Raw genomic sequence first — 15323 nt, 5'->3', positions numbered from 1 at the left:
TGGTCCCTATCGGATTTTAAAAAGAAGAGGGACAGTGGCATACAAATTAGAATTGCCAGCGCACCTACAAAGGGTTCATGATGTATTTCATGTTTCCCAATTACGCAAAAGCGTAAAGCCACCATTTGAGAGAGTCTCGGAGGAAGAATTAACTCTCCGAAAGGACCTAACGTATGAGGAGCATCCTAGTCGTATTTTGGACACCGAGAAAAAGAAACTCAAGAGTAAAACAATTAAATATTGCAAGGTGCAATGGGGAAATCATCCGGTGCATGAAGCAACTTGGAAAAAAGAAGATGACCTCCGAGAAAAATATCCTTACCTTTTCGAGGTGCGACTCAACAAATTTTGAGGACGGAATTTTCTCTAAGGGGGAAAGGATGTAAAAACCGTAAAAAATAATATAATAAATAAATAAGATAACGATAATTTCAACGGCGTTGCTATTACATCAAATAGCATTTAGTCATGCAAAACAAATTCTTCTCCAAACCTCCATATATTTTATAGACCCTTGTCTCATTTCTTTCACATAAAGCAAAACCACGCACGCATGCCAGATGTAATGTGTCTTCAAACCGACATAGCTATTCACCCCACTATAAATAGGAGCCATCCCTTTCACTGGACCATTCTACCTCACACACACATACGCTGGAGTACCCCCACCACTTGCCTTTTCATCTTCTGCCATACTGTTGTCCTTCATTGCGGTGAAGATCTTTGGGTTACATGCGCCACCAGGTACTAATCAAGTACCTTGTTGTGTTAGCCCTTCCTGCTTGATTTCTTATCTATCTCCACCTCGGTTTGAATCAGTCCATGAGCATCTATTCACCTTGATCTCTTTACCTTACTGTAAAAAGAACAAAATGTTTGCGTAAACACCCAAGTTAGTCAAACTAATTAGATCAATTGCAAAAGCTTGTAAAAGTTTCTGTGAATGACATCCGTGGCTTGTACTAGATATAACATGCCAATAATCAAATCCTAGGTACTAGTAACTTGCTAAGACATGTATGTATGTATGTATGTATGTATCCAAAAGATCAACCTTCCTGTGTATACTACCTTGTCCTAATTATTAATCCCTGCCAATCTGTAGCAAACACAGAGATTGATGTTTATAATCTACTCACAAGTAATTATTTTTGGAGTTTCACTGCCACTGTTTACTTCTATATGGTGTTCAAGGATGAGTAGCACTAGTTAGGAACAGCATTTAGATCTAATCAGTAGCAATACCATGACCACACCATAGATTAATTCTTGATTAATTTCTTGGCCTTGAGATAAACAAAGAGAAAGAAGGCAATATGGCTGAGTGGGGAATAGTAGGGCCTGGGATAAAATGAACAACATATGCACACCCACGTTCACATATAGGAGGCACTTGTTGTGAAATTTGGAGCACTTCATGGAGAAGGAATCAGGATTAGCACTTACCAGTAGTAGCAGTAGGATGTGGCTAGTCCACACCGTTAGCAGTAGAGCCATGGCGACCGAGCAGCGCCGGTGAAGCCGCACGCACCCGATGCCCGTGGCTGCACGCCTCGTGCGTGTGGCTGCGCTGGGGGAGGATGTAGGCATGGAGACGTCGTTGCCGCTGCAGCCGGTGGCAAGCCCACCGGACCTGGATCAGGCGGCGCTAGGATTGAGTGGTGGCGACGATTTTGGCAGCGGCGGATCAAATAAATGGGGTAATATGGTAGAGGGAGTCGAGGGGATTTCGTGGGTGTTCGCGGTGTCGTCGGAGATGGCCGGAAGTGGCAGATCGAGCCGGCGGCGGCGGGCTCTGTAGTTAGGGAGAGAGAGATGAGTTGGTTCTGTTCGGCTGAGCATACCAGTGACAGTGAGAGAGAGGAAGAGAGCTGGGGAAGATAACTAGTTGGATAAAAAAAGATATTTCTGCCGAGGTTGGGTTCAACCAGCTAAACACGTTTTTCCTTTTGAGCTTGCTTGCTTGCTCTTTGTGATGTGCACGTGCGTACTACTTGTTGATGTGCTGTATGCATTTTGCTTCTAATTAGACACTAGCACGTATCATTACCTCTTTAATTAAAATGGATTGCACCGTATGGACGTGTTGCTTGATGCTTGGATCTTCATTATGGAAAATATAAACTTCTTTGTGAAATAATTATCAGGAGTCGATCTCGGACCCATAGGACCCACTTCTGGTGGTTCTGAGTTGGTCGGAGCGCTACCCGGCAAGTCGTCATTTCCTTGACCATGTCTTGATAAATGTTTTCCAGGCTATGGGTCATTTCCAAAATTTTACATAAGAATTATAAATAAATATTTTCCGTAAACAAAATGAAATTTGGATCAAGATGATCCACTGATTTGGCAGTTGGACCAGACCAGGTGAAGTATCTATATTAAGTAGTTGTGACCCGGGTAGGGTTACTAGATAAATAAATATGGGTAGGGGAGCTCATGTTGGTGAAAGCCACCCATGTAGGGTCGGCTTGGATGGCGGGCTCCTCTACATAGGGTATCACATTAGGACATAACCAACTGGCGCTTACTTCAAAAGCGGCGCAAACCGTACTGACCATAGATCTGGAATGGGACGGGCTGAACCGACTACCCTTGCCAAGTAACTGCCTCTGCATGGGTGAGAAGGTGGCTGTAGCCGGGTAGGTACAGTCACCCTAGGGCGGGACCGCCGATCAGGGGTCTCAACCTGCGGGCCTTTAGTAAGGCAAGATGGAAAAGCAGAGGTAGTGTACGGGCTGGTCAAAGGTTCTGGTTCCTTGGTCTAGTCGTGCGCACGGGCAGCGCATGGATGACTTGGACCAAGTGATGCTATGGGCAAAGCAGTACACCTCTGATCAGAGTAGATGTGATATCACTCCCAGCTTCCGGGATTGGAAGTGCGTCGTGTGGGTTGTCCTCTAACACAGGATGTAAGATCCCACGTCGCTCTGTCACCAGTAGATTTTATGAATAAAATTTGGTTTTCAACAAAATGGATTAAGGGAATCTTTTTTACCTGCATAGTATTTTGAGTTAATTGCTCGGTGGTGGTAGCCATGGCTGATAAAGTTTTTTCTCTAAAAAAATGCATCCACTTTTCCCGGTGACTTGCGGAGTACGTATTTTATATGTACTCAGCTGCACTTATGTTGTTTTTCAGAGCAAGTGAGTTATGAGAACTCCGAGGCGATAGAGAATGGTACTTATGATGAGGATGGTCATCTTGACGACTTCGGTTATTCTGAAGTGGAGTATGATTATGAGGAAGTCGACAATCAAGGCTATGAAGAGTAGATGCCCTCCATGGTTGGTCTAAAAGGCTCGTACTAGAGGCGGGTGACGATCTATCGTCATGGCCGCTTAGGCTTAGTCGACACTTGAGGTGTCTATGTAATAAAAGCTTGCCTACTCATGGCAGCCGCTCCGTCTTGTACATGATACTGTTCTCCTTAACTGATCCTGGCGCAACTCTGAAGTGACGGCTTCCGTTACGCCTGACTCTGTTGGACGTAACGGGGTGTCACAGGTATCTCAATACCTAGTTCAATCTCGTTACCGGCAAGTCTCTTTACTTGTTTCGTAATGCAACATCCCGTAACTAACTCATTAGTCACATTTCTTGCAAGGCTTATAGTGATGTGCATTACCGAGAGGGCCTAGAGATACCTCTCCGATACACGGAGTGACAAATTCTAATCTCGATCTATGCCAACTCAACAAACACCATCGGAGACACCTATAGAGCATCTTTATAGTCACCCAATTACGTTGTGACTTTTGATAGCACACTAAGTGTTCCTCCGGTATTCAGGAGTTGCATAATCTCATAGTCATAGGAACATGTATAAGTCATGATGAAAGCAATAGCAATAAAACTAAACGATCATTTATGCTAAGCTAACGGATGGCTCTTGTCCATCACATCATTCTCTAATGATGTGATCCCGTTCATAAAATGACAACACATGCCTATGGCTAGGAAACTTAACCATCTTGGATTAACGAGCTAGTCAAGTAGAGGCATACTAGGGACACTTTGTTTGTCTATGTATTCACACATGTACTATGTTTCTGGTTAATACAATTCTAGCATGAGTAATAAACATTTAGCATGATATAAGGAAATATAAATAACAACTTTATTATTGCCTCTAGGGCATATTTTCTTCAGCTCGGTATGATGACTACTTGATAGTTTAGTGCGTCATGCTTTACGGCTTAGAACCTGGACTTCAAAAACTTTTTGAATGCCACAGAGCATATAAGATGTTCCAAGAGTTGAAATTAGTATTTCAGACTCATGCCCGTGTCGAGAGGTATGAGACCTCTGACAGTACTTTACCTACAAGATGGAGGAGAATAGCTCAACCAGTGAGCATGTGCTCAGATTGTCTGGGTACTACAATTGCTTGAATCAAGTGGGAGTTAATCTTCCAGATAAGATAGTGATTGGCAGCATTCTCTAGTCACTATCACCAAGTTACTGGAACTTAGTTATGAACTATAATATGCAAGGGACGACGTAAAACGATTCCCGAGCTCTTCGCGATGCTGAAATCGGCGAAGGTAGAAATCAAGAAAAGCATCATGTGTTGATGGTTGACAAGACCACTAGTTTCAAGTAAAAGGGCAAGGAAAAGAAAGGGAACTTCAAGAAGAATGGCAAGAAAGTTGCCACTCCCATGAAGAAGCCCAAAGCTAGACCCAGCCTCAAACTGAGTGCTTCTACTGCAAAGGAAATGGTCACTGGAAGCGGAACTGCCCCAAATACTTGGCGGATAAGAAGGATGGCAAAGTAAACAAAAGTATATATGATATACATGTTATTGACGTGTACTTTACTAGTGTTCATAGTAGCCCCTGGGTATTTGATACTGGTTCAGTTGCTATGATTAGTAACTTGAAACAAGAGTTACGAAATGAACAGAGACTAGTTGAGGGCGAGGTGACGATGTGTGTTGGAAATGATTCCAAAGGTTGATAAGATCACCATCACACACTCCCTTTACCTTCGGGATTAGTGTTGAGCGTAAAATAAATGTTATTTGGTGTTTGCGTTGAGCATAATATGATTGGATCATGTTTATTGAAATACGTTTATTCATTTAAGTCAAAGAATAATTGCTATTCTGTTTACATGAATAAAACCTTCTGTGGTCATACACCCAAGGTGAATGGTTTATTGAATCTCGATCATAGTGATACACATATTCATGATATTGATGTCAAAAGATGCAAAGTTGATAATGATAGTGCAAAATACTAGTGGCACTGCCGTTTAGGTCATATTGGTGTAAAGCGCATGAAGAAACTCCGTGCTGATGGGCTTTTGGAATCACTCGATTATGAATCACTTGATGCTTGGGAACCATGCCTCATGGGCAAGATGACTAAGACACCGTTCTCCGGAACAATGGAGCGAGCAACAGATTTATTAGAAATAATACATACTGATGTATGCGATCCAATGAGTGTTAAGGCTTGCGGTGGGTATCGTTATTTTCTGACCTTCGGAGATGATTTGAGCAGATATGAGTATACATACTTAATAAAACACAAGTCTGAAACGTTTGAAAAGTTCATAGAATTTCATAGTGAAGCGGAGAATCATCGTAACAAGAAAATAAAGTTTTTATGATTTGATCGCGGAGACGAAATATTTGAGTTACGAGTTTGGCCTTCAGTTGAAACAATGTTGAATAGTTTCGCAACTCACGCCACCTGGAACACCACAGCGTAATGGTGTGTCCGAACGTCTTAACTGTACTTTATTAGATATGGTGCGACCTATGATGTCTCTTACCGATTACCACTATCGTTTTGGGGTTATGCATTAGAGACAATTGCATTCACGTTAAATAGGTCACCGTCTAAAAATCCGTTGAGATGACACCGTATGAACTGTGGTTTAGCAAGAAACCTTAGCTGTCGTTTCTTAAAGTCTGGGGTTGCGATGCTTATGTGAAAAAGTTTCAGCCTGGTAAGCTCAAACCCAAATCGAAGAAGTGTGTCTTCATAGGATACCCAAAAGAAACTGTTGGGTACACCTTCTATCACAGATCCGAAGGCAAGATCTTTGTTGCTAAGAGTGGATCCTTTCTAGAGAAGGAGTTTCTCTCGAAAGAACTGAGTGGGAGGAAAGTAAACTTGTTGAGGTAATTGTACCTTCTCCCGAATTGGAAAGTCGTTTATCACAGAAATCAGTTCCAATGATGCCTACACCAATTAGTGAGGAAGTTAGTGATGATGATCATGAAGCTTCAGATCAAGTTACTACCGAACCTCGTAGGTCAACCAGAGTACGTTGCACACCAGAGTGATACGGTAATCCTGTTCTGGAAGTCATGTTACTAGACCGCGACGAACCTACGAACTATGAGGAAGTGATTATGAGCCCAGATTCCGCGAAATGGCTTAAGGCCATGAAATCTGAGATGGGATTCATGTACGAGAACAAAGTATGGACTTTGATTGACTTGCCCGATGATCGGTGAGTCATTCAGAATAAATGGATCTTCAAGAGGAAGACGGACGCTGATAGTAGTGTTACTATCTACAAAGCTCGAATTGTCGCAAAAGGTTTTCGACAAGTTCAAGGTGTTGACTACGATGAGATTTTCTCACTCATATCGATGCTTAAAAGTCTATCCGAATCATGTTAGCAGTTGCCGCATTTTATGAAATCTAGCAAATGGATATCAAAACTACATTCCTTAATGGATTTATTAAAGAAAAGTTGTATATGATGCAACCAGAAGGTTTTGTCAATCCTAAAGATGATAACAAAGTGTGCAAGCTCCAGCGATCCATCTGTCGACTGGTGCAAGCATCTTGGAGTTGGAATATAGGCTTTGATGACTTGATCAAGGCATATAGTTTTATACAGACTTGCGGTGAAGCCTGTATTTACGAGAAAGTGATTGGGAGCACTACAACCTTTCTGATAAGTATATGGAATGACATATTTGTTGATCGGAAATGAAGTAGAATTTTCTGGAAAGCATAAAGGAGTGTTTGAAAGGAGTTTTTCAAAGAAAGACCTTGGTAAAGCTGCTTACATATTGAGCATCAAGATCTATAGATATAGATCAAGACGCTTGATAAGTTTTTTCAATGAGTACAAACTGAGGAAGTCCTGGACTAAGGGGTCCTCGAGCGTCCGACCTATTGGATATGGGCCGAACTGATGGGCCGTGAAGATACGAAGACCGAAGACTCTACCAGTGTCCGGATAGGACTCTCCTGGGCGTGGAAGGCAAGCTTGGCGACCAACTATGAAGATTCCTTTCTCTGTAACCGACCTTGTGTAACCCTAGATCCCTCCCATGTCCATATAAACCGAAGGGCTAGGTCCGTAGATAGGCCGAATCCCCATAATCATAGCCAGGCTAGACTTTTAGGGTTTAGTCATTATGATCTCGTGGTAGATCAACTCTTGTAATACTCATACTCATCAAGATCAATCAAGCAGGATGTAGGGTATTACCTCCATAGAGAGGGCCCTAACCTAGGTAAAACATTGTGTCCCCTGTCTCTTGTTACTATCGATCCTAGACGCACAGTTCGGGACCCCCTACCCGAGATCTGCCTGTTTTAACACCGACATTGGTGCTTTCATTGAGAGTTCCACTGTGCAGTCCTCAAAAGGTTTGATGGATCCTTCAATCATCTGCAACGATGCTGTCCAAGAGGAGGTCTTCCTCCCCGAACAGATCTTTGTGTTCGGCGGCTTCGCACTGCGGGCCAACTCGCTTAGCCATCTAGAGCAGATCGATAGCTACGCCCCTGGCCGTCAGGTCAGATTCGGGAGCTTGAACAACGTCGCGGATGTCTGCGGAGACTTGATCTTCAACGGATTCGAGACCGCGGCAGCCACTCCCAGCCACCACGATGAACATGACGTAGATCTCTCATCGGGCCATACCCAGGAAATCGCACCAGAAACTGCTCTGGCCTTAGATCCGGAGTAGGTCGCGCAATCCGAGGATAGGAAGCTCAACCCCACCATGGAGGCCGGCGTTGGAGCCGCACATAGATTTAACTTTAACTAACATTAGTATCTCCGGAGCTACGCACTCGTTTCCGGTAATAAATTCCGAACTATGCGCGTCCGCGCATGTCGAGCAGGATCGGTTATCGATCGCTGAATTCAGCGTCGCGGACATCTTCCAGCACTCACCCTTGGGCGATGTGCCAAATTCATTAAAAAATCTATCCTTAGCGGGGGATTCACAGCCAAACTATATCCGGTTCGAACAAGACGCTGATGAAAGGGAATTTCGCTCCCCACCAGCCACCCACTTTATAGCCACTGTCGAAGACTTAACTGACATGCTCGATTACGGCTCCGACGACATCGACGGTATGGACGATGATGCCGGAGAAGAAGATGCCCAGGACCCTCCATTCACCGGACGCTGGACGGCCACTTACTCGTACGATGTATACATGGTGGATGCACCAAAGGAGAACAGCGGCGATGACAAAGAAGATCCAGTTGAGGATAAACCTCCTGAGATACAATCAAAACACCGGCGTCAGCAGCGCCGCTCTAAGTCACGCCGCAGTAAAGATAGCAACACCAGCACAGGAGAAGATAACACTCCGGAAGGTGCCGAAGACAATGAAGACCCCATTGACGCAGCTACCGAACAGGATGAACGGGAAGATTGGCAGGTTAGCCCTAGTAAACAGGCCACGCACAAGGACTCAGAGGACAGTAATTATCTTCCGCTCTCCGAGGATGAGGCGAGCCTCGGCACCGAGGATTTCATCGTGCCTGAGGAACCTCTTGAGCAGGAGCGCTTCAAGCGCCAGCTAATAGCCACTGCAAGGAGCCTGAAAAAGAAGCAGCAGCAGCTTCAAGCTGACCAGGATCTGCTCAATGATAAATGGACCGACGTCCTAGCAGCCGAAGAATATGGCCTCAAGCGCCCGGCCAAAAGCTACCCGAAGCACAAATTACTACCTTAGTTCGACGACATGGCACTGGAACACATACCACCATCGCGCAATGCGGCTGACCGACCACCACGTGGTCGGGACAAAGCGGCAACTCAAGCCGAACACCAGCCCGGCCCACCTCATCGCAAAGGCAGAGGTAAATTAGCTCACGGTCATACATATGACCTTCGACATGACCTGAACAATAAAGCAGGACATACCAGATCGATCTACGGATCGCGAGGACGTGCCCCGACACGCGACGACGGCCATCTTTTCAAACGTGACAAACTAGTCCTGCGCGGCCGAAAGCCGCAGATGGACTCCATCAGAGCTATGTTGCGATACAGCCCGATACAGAGGCGCCGCACACCCTCATTGCTTCACCGACGAAGTCATGGAACATGAATTCCCAGAAGGGTTCAAACCCGTGAATATAGAATCATATGATGGCACCACAGACCCTGCGGTATGGATCGAAGACTTCATTCTCCACATTCATATGGCCCGCGGCGATGACGACCTTCATGCCATTAAATACCTCCCCCTAAAACTCAAAGTACTAGCACGACACTGGTTGAACAGCCTGCCCGAAAACTCCATCGGTAGCTGGGAGGACTTGGAAGAAGCCTTCCTTGATAACTTCCAAGGTACATATGTTCGACCCCCGGACGCCGATGACTTAAGCCATATAGTTCAACAGCCCGGAGAGTCCGCCAGGAAATTCTGGACCAGGTTCCTAACTAAAAAGAACCAGATAGTCGACTGTCCGGATGCCGAAGCCCTAGTGGTCTTTAAACACAACATCCGCGATGAATGGCTCGCCAGCCACCTTGTCCAAGAGAAGCCAAAGTCCATGGCGGCCCTCGCGGTACTCATGACCCGCTTTTGCGCGGGCGAGGATAGTTGGCTGGCCCATAGCAAAAACAATGCAAGCGACACCGGCACCCCTGAAGCTAAAAATAGCAACGACAAGTCTCGACGCAACAGGTATAAGCATCGAAATAACAATGACAACACCGAGGATACGGCTGTCAATGCCGGATTCAGTGGCTCTAATCCTGGTCAGTGGAAGAAGCCGTTCAAAAAGAACAATTTGGGCCCATATAGCCTAGACCGCATACTTGATCGTCGGTGCCAGATTCATGGCACTCTAGACAAACCACCCAATCATACCAATAGAGATTGCTGGGTTTTTAAATAGGCCGACAAGTTAAATGCCGAAAATAAGGATAAGGGATCACAAAGCGAAGACGACGATGAGGAGCCCCGGCCGCCGAACACAGGGGGACAGAAGAAGTTCCCTCCTCAGGTCAAAACGGTAAACAGGATATACGCTACCCACATCCCCAAGAGGGAGCGCAAGCGCGCGCTCAGGGATGTCTACGCGATAGAGCCAGTCGCGCCAAAATTTAATCCATGGTCGTCATGCCCGTTCACTTTTGATCGTCAGGATCATCCGACCAGTATCCGTCATGGCGGTTCAGCTGCACTAGTCCTGGACCCAATAATTGATGGGTTCCACCTAACGCGAGTCCTGATGGACAGTGTCAGTAGCCGCAACTTGCTCTATCAGGATACAATGCGCAAAATGGGCATTAACCCATCGCGGATCAAGCCCACAAAGACTACCTTCAAAGGAGTCATACCAAGTGTAGAGGCCCGTTGTACGGGCTCAATCACGCTCGAGGTTGTCTTTGGATCTCCGGACAACTTCCGAAGCGAGGAGTTAATCTTTGACATAGTCCCCTTTTGCAGCGGCTATCACACACTGCTCGGACGGACCACATTCGCCTGATTCAACGCAGTGCCACACTATGCTTATCTCAAACTCAAGATGCCCGATCCACGTGGCGTCATAACAGTTAATGGAAATACGGAACGCCCCCTCCGTACAGAGGAGCACACAGATGCCTTAGCAGCAGAAGTACAGAGCGGCCTTCTCAAGCAGAACCTTGATTCGGCTGCCGAGCCCACGGACACCATCAAGAGCGTCCGAACTACCCTGCGGCAGGACAACTTGGCTCGTCGGGAGCTAGACTAGTAATTCGGCCTCCGTCTCAGCCCTGGTCAAGTAGTGGCATTTGCACCACGCGTACATAACTACACACTCAAAATTTCATGGGCATCGACGGAGGCATAGCTAGTTTGTGATCCATAGTACGGCTCAACCGACACCGGATACACACATACTTTCACTCTTATTTGTTTCCTTTTCAGTTTTCAATCCCGCAGGCCCCATCTGATGGCCTGATCACCAGTCCTCTTGAAGGATAAACACACCATGACGGCGAGAAACGCAGACGTACGGGGGATTTTTAAGGTGGTTTCGTTAACAATCACTCTACCTATTTTTCAGGACCCACATACAACTCTCCCTTGGTTTTTGGCATGTTAAATAGCCTGTTGCTTATCGCACTACTTGTATTCAATGCACCTCGACGTATTAATCAAATTACAATGAAAACAGTTCGTGGCTGGAGCTTTAAGGACCCAGCTTATCACCTTTGCACCCTTTCTGTTTTCTTTCTTTTTCTTCTTCTGTTTCTCCCCTGTGGGTATTAGGTAGCACCCATACACTTTGGTACATTTGATGTTTGCCAGGGGCTTCACAACACCCCACACTACGGCAACAAAAGTCTGAACACTATTTATAAGTATAGTTCGGCACCCCGAATTTAGCACTATATGCATTGTCTCTGAATCATGTCTTTGGTCAATAGTTGGGTTGCCCGGCTCCTGTGCTTGCTACCTTACGTTCTGCTATATCGGCTAAGGTAGTAAAGGGAGAACTATGGTGATTGTGCCTTGGTTTATCCAAAGGAGCACCTCAGTAGAGAAAGCCAAAAACTGACTACCATGATGCAGCGAGATCCGGTCAGCTCTTCGGAGGTTGCAAATCGTTGGAGATTTCTTCCGCATTACATGAAGGATCGGTACTTCCCGATTAGACGCTTATAGCACTCTGGTTCGGATACTAGGGGCCGCACCCATGTTTTTATTGTCAAACTCCTATGGCTAAGTGAGGGCGTTAAAGCCGCATAGTCTGATTGCGTGGTTCGTTGCGCTAAACAACTCCTTTAAGGACTATATAATTGGATCAAGAATGTTAAATTCCATCCTGAACACCTCCGTACTACCTACGTGGGGGCAGAAGCTGACGACTGGTTAACCCTCAGATTAAATACAACACGGCCGCACAGGAGGTAAAATTTAAAAACATAACAAGCATTATATTACAAACCCACTTTGTTATATCATACAAGGTAGAAGGAACTTGAATACATTCATGCAAAGATAATGTCCTGTGCACATTGCGTCACCACAATACGGGACCCCTCTAGGACATCTGCAAAATAGCGCTCGGGTGTGTGGTGCTCCTTGCCCTCTGGCGGCCCCTTGGTCAGCTCGACAGCGTCCATCTTCACCCACCACATCTTGCAGCGGGCGAAGGCCATGCGCGCACCTTTAATACATGCTGATCGCTTGACGGCGTCTAGCCGAGGACAAGCGTTCACCAGCCGCTTCACAAGCCCGAAGTAGCTGTCGGGTATAGCTTCGGCAGGCCATAGCCGGATTATCAAATCCTTCATGGCTAGTTCGGCCACCCTATGCAGCTCCACCAACTGTTTTAGCTGATCGGTGAAGGGCACGAGATGCTCTGGTGCAAGGTACTGCGACCAGAACAATTTCTCCATGGAGCTCCCTTCCTCGGCTCGGAAGAACTCCGCGGCGTCGGATACACTGCGCGGCAGATCTGCGAAGGCTCCTGGAGAACTCCGAATCCAGGTTAGTAAGAAATACTTCTTCTTCATATACTTGCTTTGCATACTAAACGCCTTACCCGCCGCGATCTTCCTAGCCTCCTGGATCTATTGGAGAGCACCCTGGGCTTCAACCCGGGCCGCTTCCGTTCTTTGACGAGCCTTGGAGAGTTCGGTCTCTCGAGCCGAAACATCGCCCTCCAGGGCCTCGTACCTCTTCACCGCATCCTGGAGCTCTTGCTGGACCTCGTTCAGCCGGGCCTTAAGCTTCTTACGAGCGGCCTACTCCTTAACAACTTTCCCCTCGGCTTCGGCCATGGCATTTTTCAAGGCCTCGACCTCGGTCATCGCCCCTATACATATAATGACACTACGGTCAATATACATCATTTACTTTTTCCGAATATATAGCGATCCATTGCATACCTTGCTGGTCGTCCAGCTGCTTCCTCGCTTGGCCGAGCTCCTCCTCAGCCCGCTCCACTCTCTGCTTTAGTCCAAAGACTTCGGCAGTGTGAGAGGTCGCGGCCAGCAGCGAAGCCTGCTTATTCACATCAACCACATTTTAGTTAGTTTCCTGTGAAATTTCATTGATCCTCTGTCCGGCTTTTCTTTCCAAACACCGGACAGTGTCTCAGGGGCTACTATCTATATTGGGATTTTTTCGGTTAAACGCCGCATACCTCAAAACCTGTCGGCAGGCTGCTGCAGGCTTCGGTCAGTCCGCTCTTGACGGACTGAACCTTCTCAATCACCGTACCCATAAGGATACGGCGCTCTTCCACAATGGAAGCGCCTCGTAGCGCTTTCAGTAGATTATCCGGTGCCTCTGGTTGGACAGAGGTCACCGGTGGGACAGGCACACCCCTTCTTTTGAAGGAGATTGCTCGCCGGATTCCGAAGCCGCATGGGTCTCCGGAATCGTATTCGGCTGGGGGCCGAACTGATCGAGGCCCCTAGGCGCCATGGGGATCTACTCCCCCATGTGTCCGGAAGCCGAGGTCTTGCCTCCCGGCGCCACCACGATGGCCTCCTGAACCTCTCCCTTGCCTGGGAAGGTCCTTTGGGATAGTACCTCCTCGTCTCCCTTGGCCTTGGGAGAGTGAGCGGCCGGTGGTGTCTCACTAGCCATTGCCTTTGAATGCAACGAGCCTCTTGACGAGGATCGCTGGGGGCTGTCATGGGCCGGACTGCTACACGATTAACCATATTAATGCCATAGAATGAAGAGGCCGGATAAATAAACGAGTGAGGGTTCTTAGTACTCATGATGCTGCCAGGGGCTTAGTCCGGGGGTTTCGCTCCAGGCTGCTGTCGACGTCCCATGCGAAGTTATCCACAAGGGGGCATTTCCCCCTCTTGGGCCCCTCCACCTCCAGATTTGTGGAGGCCGCCCTCTTATTTCTCCCCCCATCAGGGGGAGAGTCGCTCTCCTCCTCCTCCTCTTCGTCATCGTCTTCGGCGGTGGAGGAACCGGTCTTGTCTCCGGACATCACGTCTGAAGTGACCTTGCGACGGGGGCCGCTCCAGACCTCATTGGCCTTGGCCTTCTTCTCCGGCGCCTTATAGGGCACCGGTACCAGCATCTTCGCTAGACGCGGGATGACTGGTTCCTCAGGTAGCGGAACCGGACACTGAATTCGCTTCGCCCTCTCCATCCATTCCTGAAGAAGCAATGACAATAAAAGTTCAGATATCCTCCTTGAAACAAACAAGTAGAGGATGCGTTGAAAACTTACCTCGCTGGCGGGGTGGTTAATGTCGTGCCCGCGGTCCGAATTTGTGGCTGGCAGTATCTCGTTGCCCTTCAAGAGCATCTTCTAGGCATCTTCGTGAGTTGTTTTGAAAAGCCCCTCCAGGGTCTGGTGCCTCTTCGGATTGAACTCCCAAAGGGGGCGTTTTCGGCTTTGGCAGGGGAGGATCCGGCGAACCAGCATCACTTGGATTACGTCGACGAGCTTGACGTCTTTATCCACCATACTTTGAATACACATCTGCAGTGCTATCAGCTCGTCTGATGAAGCTCAATTCGGGATCTTCTCAACCCAGGAGGTGAGTCGCATCGGATCACCGGGGTTGAATTTGGCAGCCGCGGACCACGTGGCCTCGTGGGGTTCTGTGATGTAGAACCACAGTTTCTGCCATTCCTTGACAGCCTCCACGAAAGTGCCTTTCGGCCAGGAGACATTGGTCATCTTACTCACCATGGCGCCTCCGCACTCCGCATGCTGGCCATCCACCACCTTCGACTTCACGTTGAAGACCTTGAGCCATAGCCCGAAGTGGGGTTGAATGCGGAGGAAGGCCTCACACACGACGATGAACGCTGAGATGTTGAGGAAAGAGTTCGGGGATAGATCATGGAAGTCTATCCCGTAATAGTACATCAGCCCACGGACGAAAGGGTGGAGTGGAAACCCTAGCCCGTGGAGGAAATGAGGAATGAATACCACCCTCTCATTGGGCTTCAGTGTGGGGACGACTTGCCCCTGGGCTGGAAGACGGTGGGCGATTTCCTTCACCAGGTACCCGGCCGCCCGAAGCTCAGTAATGTCCTTCTCCTTGACGGAGGAGACCATCCACTTGCCTTGACCTCCAGATCCAGACATGGTTGACTGCTTGCTCGAGTGGGAA

At 47.5% G+C, this 15323-nt stretch overlaps 1 long non-coding RNA gene across 1 annotated transcript; it reads right to left on the bottom strand.

Moving 5' to 3' along the window:
- Window positions 1-407: 407 nt before the first annotated feature.
- LOC125550964 lies at window positions 408-2342 on the bottom strand. The gene is made up of 2 exons (XR_007302092.1): window positions 1447-2342; window positions 408-856 (listed from the first exon to the last, which is right to left on the bottom strand). It is a non-coding gene; the product is annotated as an uncharacterized LOC125550964 (long non-coding RNA).
- Between the last annotated feature and the right edge of the window lie 12981 nt (window positions 2343-15323).

The sequence above is a fragment of the Triticum urartu genome, chromosome 4, assembly GCF_003073215.2.
Source record: "Triticum urartu cultivar G1812 chromosome 4, Tu2.1, whole genome shotgun sequence".
In the NCBI taxonomy this organism is placed as follows: domain Eukaryota; kingdom Viridiplantae; phylum Streptophyta; class Magnoliopsida; order Poales; family Poaceae; genus Triticum; species Triticum urartu.
This window is presented reverse-complemented; position numbering and strand designations above follow the sequence as displayed.